Below are 8,564 nucleotides of genomic sequence, written 5' to 3'. Positions count from 1 at the left end.
CATAAAGTCTAACTGGACGTTCTAAAGCCACATAAAGTCTAACTGGACGTTCTAAAGCCACACAAAGTCTAACTGGATGTTCCAAAGCCACACAAAGTCTAACTGGACGTTCTAAGGCCACATAAAGTCTAACTGGACGTTCTAAAGCCACACAAAGTCTAACTGGACGTTCTAAAGCCACATAAAGTCTAACTGGACGTTCTAAAGCCACATAAAGTCTAACTGGACGTTCTAAGGCCACATAAAGTCTAACTGGACGTTCCAAAGCCACATAAAGTCTAACTGGACGTTCTAAGGCCACATAAAGTCTAACTGGACGTTCCAAAGCCACATAAAGTCTAACTGGATGTTCCAAAGCCACATAAAGTCTAACTGGACGTTCTAAAGCCACATAAAGTCTAACTGGACGTTCTAAAGCCACATAAAGTCTAACTGGACCTTCTAAGGCCACATAAAGTCTAACTGGATGTTCCAAAGCCACATAAAGTCTAACTGGACATTCTAAGGCCACATAAAGTCTAACTGGACGTTCCAAAGCCACATAAAGTCTAACTGGACATTCTAAGGCCACATAAATTCTAACTGGACGTTCCAAAGCCACACAAAGTCTAACTGGACGTTCTAAAGCCACATAAAGTCTAACTGGACCTTCTAAGGCCACATAAAGTCTAACTGGATGTTCCAAAGCCACATAAAGTCTAACTGGACATTCTAAGGCCACATAAATTCTAACTGGACGTTCCAAAGCCACACAAAGTCTAACTGGACGTTCTAAAGCCACATAAAGTCTAACTGGATGTTCCAAAACCACATAAAGTCTAACTGGACGTTCCAAAGCCACACAAAGTCTAACTGGACGTTCTAAAGCGACATAAAGTCTAACTGGACGTTCCAAAGCCACACAAAGTCTAACTGGACGTTCCAAAGCCACATAAAGTCTAACTGGACGTTCCAAAGCCACACAAAGTCTAACTGGACGTTCTAAAGCCACATAAAGTCTAACTGGACGTTCCAAAGCCACATAAAGTCTAACTGGACGTTCTAAAGCCACATAAAGTCTAACTGGACGTTCTAAAGCCACACAAAGTCTAACTGGATGTTCCAAAGCCACACAAAGTCTAACTGGACGTTCTAAGGCCACATAAAGTCTAACTGGACGTTCTAAAGCCACACAAAGTCTAACTGGACGTTCTAAAGCCACATAAAGTCTAACTGGACGTTCTAAAGCCACATAAAGTCTAACTGGACGTTCTAAGGCCACATAAAGTCTAACTGGACGTTCCAAAGCCACATAAAGTCTAACTGGACGTTCTAAGGCCACATAAAGTCTAACTGGACGTTCCAAAGCCACATAAAGTCTAACTGGATGTTCCAAAGCCACATAAAGTCTAACTGGACGTTCTAAAGCCACATAAAGTCTAACTGGACGTTCTAAAGCCACATAAAGTCTAACTGGACCTTCTAAGGCCACATAAAGTCTAACTGGATGTTCCAAAGCCACATAAAGTCTAACTGGACCTTCTAAGGCCACATAAAGTCTAACTGGACGTTCCAAAGCCACATAAAGTCTAACTGGACATTCTAAGGCCACATAAATTCTAACTGGACGTTCCAAAGCCACACAAAGTCTAACTGGACGTTCTAAAGCCACATAAAGTCTAACTGGATGTTCCAAAACCACATAAAGTCTAACTGGACGTTCCAAAGCCACATAAAGTCTAACTGGACGTTCCAAAGCCACACAAAGTCTAACTGGACGTTCTAAAGCCACATAAAGTCTAACTGGACGTTCTAAAGCCACATAAAGTCTAACTGGACGTTCCAAAGCCACATAAAGTCTAACTGGACGTTCTAAAGCCACATAAAGTCTAACTGGACGTTCTAAAGCCACACAAAGTCTAACTGGATGTTCCAAAGCCACACAAAGTCTAACTGGACGTTCTAAGGCCACATAAAGTCTAACTGGACGTTCTAAAGCCACACAAAGTCTAACTGGACGTTCTAAAGCCACATAAAGTCTAACTGGACGTTCTAAAGCCACACAAAGTCTAACTGGACGTTCCAAAGCCACATAAAGTCTAACTGGACGTTCTAAAACCACATAAAGTCTAACTGGACGTTCTAAAGCCACACAAAGTCTAACTGGACGTTCCAAAGCCACATAAAGTCTAACTGGACGTTCTAAAACCACATAAAGTCTAACTGGACGTTCCAAAGCCACACAAAGTCTAACTGGACGTTCTAAAGCGACATAAAGTCTAACTGGACGTTCCAAAGCCACACAAAGTCTAACTGGACCATCTAAAGCCACACAAAGTCTAACTGGACGTTCCAAAGCCACATAAAGTCTAACTGGACGTTCCAAAGCCACACAAAGTCTAACTGGACGTTCTAAAGCCACATAAAGTCTAACTGGATGTTCCAAAACCACATAAAGTCTAACTGGACGTTCCAAAGCCACACAAAGTCTAACTGGACGTTCTAAAGCGACATAAAGTCTAACTGGACGTTCCAAAGCCACACAAAGTCTAACTGGACGTTCTAAGGCCACATAAAGTCTAACTGGACGTTCCAAAGCCACACAAAGTCTAACTGGACGTTCCAAAGCCACATAAAGTCTAACTGGACGTTCCAAAGCCACACAAAGTCTAACTGGACGTTCTAAAGCCACATAAAGTCTAACTGGACGTTCCAAAGCCACATAAAGTCTAACTGGACGTTCTAAAGCCACATAAAGTCTAACTGGACGTTCTAAAGCCACATAAAGTCTAACTGGATGTTCCAAAGCCACACAAAGTCTAACTGGACGTTCTAAAGCCACACAAAGTCTAACTGGACGTTCCAAAGCCACATAAAGTCTAACTGGACGTTCTAAAGCCACACAAAGTCTAACTGGACGTTCTAAAGCCACATAAAGTCTAACTGGACGTTCTAAAGCCACACAAAGTCTAACTGGACGTTCCAAAGCCACATAAAGTCTAACTGGACGTTCTAAAGCCACACAAAGTCTAACTGGACGTTCTAAAGCCACATAAAGTCTAACTGGACGTTCCAAAGCCACATAAAGTCTAACAGGACGTTCCAAAGCCACATAAAGCTGCAGCTGCTTCTGGTCACTGCGTTAACGAGGACTCCCGTTAATTATGAGGGAGGAAACAACTTTGGAGGACGGTGAAATGTTCCCACCATCTGTGGCGTTCCCAGAGCTGCAGGAATAAACGCTGATGTCCATTAAGGTCCATATGTCTGCTGCAGGAAGGTGGAGGGAAACCAGAATTACAGATCTGCCCAACAATAAACCATTATTACTGCTGCTGGTGTTAGAGAGGCTGGAACTCACAGTCAGACGGTTGTTATTCATATAAGACTCACATTGACTCATCAGGATGATAATAAGAATCATTTAACCGCCACATTTTGGTAATTAATCAAAAATTTCAGACATTTTTCAGGTAAAAATAGAGGAAAAAGTCAAATATTTTCAGATTCCAGCTTCTGAAAAGAGAAGATTTGCTGCTTTTCTTTGTTTTATTTAATTTTAAACTGAATATTTGGAGGTTTTTCTTGGATCAGATTGATTCTCATTTTACTGACAATAAATCAAAAATAATCATTATACAGCTGCAGTTACCAATTACTGGTGATTATTTTCTGAATTTATCGATCAACTGTTTGGTCTAAAATGTCATAAAACAATAAAACTGTGGATGAGTTTCTTCAAAGATCTTCAGTTTTCTGTTTTTGAGAAAAGCTTTGAAATTATTTTTACAAGAATTTTTTAACTACATGCTTTAGTTTCAGAGACTTTCCCTGTATTATATTATTTATTATTTATTTAATTCAACTATATTCGACATTATTTTATTTACAAATAATATGGATTACTATAGTATTTTTATCATTAATTTTATTTAATCATAATATAGATAATTAAATCTATATTCAACATTATTTTATTTTATAATAATAAAGATTATGAAATCTGCATTCCACATAATTTTTATTTGATAATAATATAAATTATTAAATCTATATTTAACATTATTTTTCTATAATAATAATATCGATTATTAAACATAAATTCAACATTATTTTTCTTCAATAATGAAATACATTATTGAATCTATAATAATATTGATTTTTATAGTATTTTGTTATTATTTTTATGCATTAATAATATAGATTATTAAATCTATATTCAACATTATTGTTATTGAATAATAATAAAGATGAGTAAATCTATATTTTTCATTGTCTTTAATAATAATATAGATTATGATAGCTTTTATCATTATTATATCTAATAATAATATAGATTATTATAGTATTTATTATCATTATCTTTATTTAATAATAACATAGATTATTATAGTATTTTTATCATTATCTTTATTTAATAATAATAATAATATAGATTATTATAGTATTTTTATCATTATTTTTATCTAATAATAATTTAGATAATTACAGTATTATTTTTATGTCCATCAGACTGACAGTGATCTCTGTTCTACAGGTTTATTTAATCAGAGGAACACCCCGCTGCAGTAAAAGCCTCCAGAACAGTTTAACCTCCAGCAGCTCTAAGGGCTGAAGCGTTTTAAAAAGGGAAGGCTTCAGCCGTGAGAAAAACACACAAACTCCTCCAGGAATCAATCTGACCCGACGGAGACGAGGAGGACGACACACAACTCCGGATTCCGACTTGCAAATAAAACAGCGAAGCAATCAATCATGAGGGACGTTCCTCGTTCCACGGCAGAACGGAGCCGGACGAGAGCAGAATATGCAAACCTGCAGCAGATGAATGGACAAAGTTTACCGTCACCAGCTCTAATTAATCACCAGCAGCAGCCATTAATCATACTTTAATGAGATGGTCTCCTTACTTTGGCTTCCCCTCGGCCCTAAGCCCCGACCACCACACAACATCCACACAACGTCCACACAACGTCCTCACAACGTCCTCACAACGTCCACACAACATCTACACAACATCCACACAACATCCTCACAACATCCACACAACATCAACACATCAACACATCAACACAACGTCCACACAACGTCCTCACAACGTCCACACAACGTCCTCACAACATCTACACAACATCAACACAACGTCCACACAACGTCCTCACAACGTCCACACAACGTCCTCACAACATCCTCACAACATCCACACAACGTCATCACGTCCACACAACGTCCACACAACGTCCACACAACATCCTCACAACGTCCACACAACATCCTCACAACATCCACACAACATCCACACAACGTCGACACAACGTCCTCACAACATCCACACAACATCCTTACAACATCCACACAACATCAACACAACATCCTCACATCAACACAACATTCACACAACATCCTCACAACATCCACACATCAACACAACATCCTCACAACATCCATACAACATCCTCACAACATCCACAGCTCCATTAATCTTCCCTCAGACATATCAGATCCAACATCTAGCAAACATCTACCATGGTCCTCACCAGCAGATCGAATGTCTACCAAACATCCGAACCTCCTTAGGACCTCCTCAGAACATTTGGTTCTTCATCTCCAATAACTTTATTAATGAACAGAGTTCTACCTTCATACTGTGAATATTTCCAGAATTCCAGGTCCTTGAAGTGTAGACATTTGTTGGTAGGTCTACTATAGAACTTTCTCCAGTTGTCAGTAGGTCTACTCTAGAACTTTCTCCAGTTGTCGGTAGGTCTACTCTAGAATTTCCTCCAGTTGTCAGTAGTTCTACTCTAGAACTTTCTCCAGTTTGTCGGTAGGTCTACTCTACAACTTTCTCCAGTTGTGGGTAGGTCTACTCTAGAACTTTCTCCAGTTGTCAGTAGGTCTACTCTAGAACTTTCTCCAGTTGTCGGTAGTTCTACTCTAGAACTTTCTCCAGTTGTCGGTAGGTCTATGCTAGAACTTTCTCCAGTTGTCGGTAGGTCTACTCTAGAACTTTCTCCAGTTGTCGGTAGGTCTACTCTAGAACTTTCTCCAGATGTCGGTAGGTCTACTCTAGAACTTTCTCCAGTTGTGGGCAGGTCTACTCTAGAACTTTCTCCAGATGTCGGTAGGTCTACTCTAGAACTTTCTCCAGTTGTGGGCAGGTCTACTCTAGAACTTTCTCCACATGTCGGTAGGTCTGCTCTAGAACTTTCTCCAGGGGACGTTCTCCTTTCCTGCTTCCAGTCTTTAAGTTTATTCTCACTTAGAACATTCCACGTCCTTGAAGTCCATAGGCTGTGGCAGCAGGTGATTCCCATCGGCAATCAGTAATCAGCAGAAGCGCGAGCAGGTAGACCAAGCCAATCAGCATTCATCTCCACAGCAATATAACCAGACGCCTGTCACCACTCGATGCCGGATCGTTGAATGAACCAGTCAGTTCTTGACTCATTCTGTCCAGCTGTTGTTGTGTTCAGTATCTCAGTAACTCATGTCTCTCCTAGTCTGGACCACCACCTGCTCGAGCACAACCCGTTCCTGGCCACCCGGACCTCACAGCTCATCCTGATCCGCCATTACAACTTCTGAACCTAGCTTCCCCCCTGGACGATCATCTGGTTCATCTCCATCTTTCCCTCTCCACTCCTGATGACCTCCCCTCCTGCATTCCTGCCGCCGCAGCCTCGTACCTTCAGCCACAAGTTCCAGCCTCCACCATTCCCCTCGTCTCATCTACTGTTCCCTGGCCTCAGCTGAGTCTCAGTCCATGCGTGTTCAGACTAGCGTTCGCTCAGGTATTTCTAGTTAGCGTTTGTATTTTTGATGAGTGTAGTCACTCTTTTGTATAGTTCGTTGTACACCAGCCCTGTTCATAGCTCTTATTCAGGTTCGTATAATTAATAGTATTCTGGTTTGGCGTTCTGTATTTTTCATGAGTGTAGTCACTCATTCTATGTTGCGTGTCCTATGCTTATCTAGTTAGTTCTAGTTCTCGGTACTTAGAATCTCTAAATCAGTTTTTGCATCCCTGCCCAGGTGTAACCCGTCGTGGGTTCGTTCCTTATTTCCTACGTATTCCTTGCTAGTCCGCCTGCCTCTTGAGGCAGTGTTTAGTTGAACTATTACTTAGTTCCTTCGTCGATCACTTCCGGTTGAATCCCGGTTCTGTTCCAGTAATCCATTCTTTGTAAATAAACCATTTAAACTGTTCCTGCCTGTCTCATCTCTTTCCTGTAATTGAGCCTCACGGAAATCGTAAAACTTTTTAATGGACTTTTTCCATCATTTCTGAGCATCAGAACTTCATCAGAACTTCATCAGTCCAGCAGAGAGACACAAACCAAATTGCAAAAAAAGAAGTACAAAATCAGCACAATTAGCCACGTTAGCAGTAATGAATGCTAACATTGTACTACTGTTGTGCTAATGTGCTAATGTGCTTGTCTGTCTCTCTGTGTAAACAACAGCTATGATTGGCTGTTACTCTTGATGTGTAACAGCCAATCAGAGCTGTGGGTGGGACATTGCTGAGATCACAGAGTGACATCAGAGAGAGAGCAGCTGAATATTTACTGATAATCAGTGAATAAAATGATTTTTTAAAAAATGCTAACTATCAGTCGATCCCTCATTGTTTTGTTTGTTTCTGTCAATTTAGATCTAATTTCTAACCGTTTGTGTCTTGTTTTTGTCGTGTCTCATTTTCATAGTTTTGTCTCATTTTTGTAGTTTTGCGTCTCATTTTTGTAGTTCTGCGTCTGGTTTTATCAGTGTAGTTGAATTGTTTGTACCTTTTTTCCCTCCTGTTTCTGGGGCGCTACGGTGGATCAGTGGTTGGTCCTGTGTCCTCCTCCATGGGGTCAGTGTGTCTCCTGGACCCTCCTTCCTTTTAAGCCTGGGTCTGGGGGCCCCCAGGGGCCACTGATGGAGATGGATCCGTGCCAGGAGCCCAGGTGAACTCTGGGTAATTACAGCACCGGACCAATTAGAGGCTGTCGGTGAGCAGCAGGTCACATGTTTATGATGTCACATTACAGTTTCCATTATTCTGATGGCCTCCTGAGTGCTTCGTTATGACAGCCTGTCTGATCAGCTGATTCAACGCTGCACATTAAAAGGCTGTTAGAGACGACGGCAGAGAGAGGACGGTCAGATACAGCAGAAATATATATATATATATATATATATATATATATATATATATATGCATGACACTGTGGGGTCTTTAAGCAGCTCCTTCAGCAGCAGACTGAGACATCCACCCTGCAAGAAAGAGCGCTATCGCAGGTCCTTCATCCCATCTGCTATAAGACTTTACAACATCAGCATCACTGGCTGATGTTAACATAAACTGGACTCATATCATTACCACCCCAAACCATAAAATTTGCACAGACATTCTTGCACTGCACATCTTTGCACTTTTAAACTTTATTTTTATTTTTATTTTTTCTGTTAAAAATTTTGCCACCCTTGTATATATTGTAAATAAAACTGCTGTAACAATGTAAATTTCCCCTGGAGTGGGGAGAAATAAAGAACTTTATCTTATCTTATCTTATCTTATCTTATATATATATATATAT

The sequence above is a fragment of the Amphiprion ocellaris genome, chromosome 17 (assembly GCF_022539595.1).
Source record: "Amphiprion ocellaris isolate individual 3 ecotype Okinawa chromosome 17, ASM2253959v1, whole genome shotgun sequence".
Classification (NCBI taxonomy): domain Eukaryota; kingdom Metazoa; phylum Chordata; class Actinopteri; family Pomacentridae; genus Amphiprion; species Amphiprion ocellaris.
The sequence above is the reverse complement of the archived record's forward strand: the minus strand, read 5'-3'. Positions refer to the sequence as shown.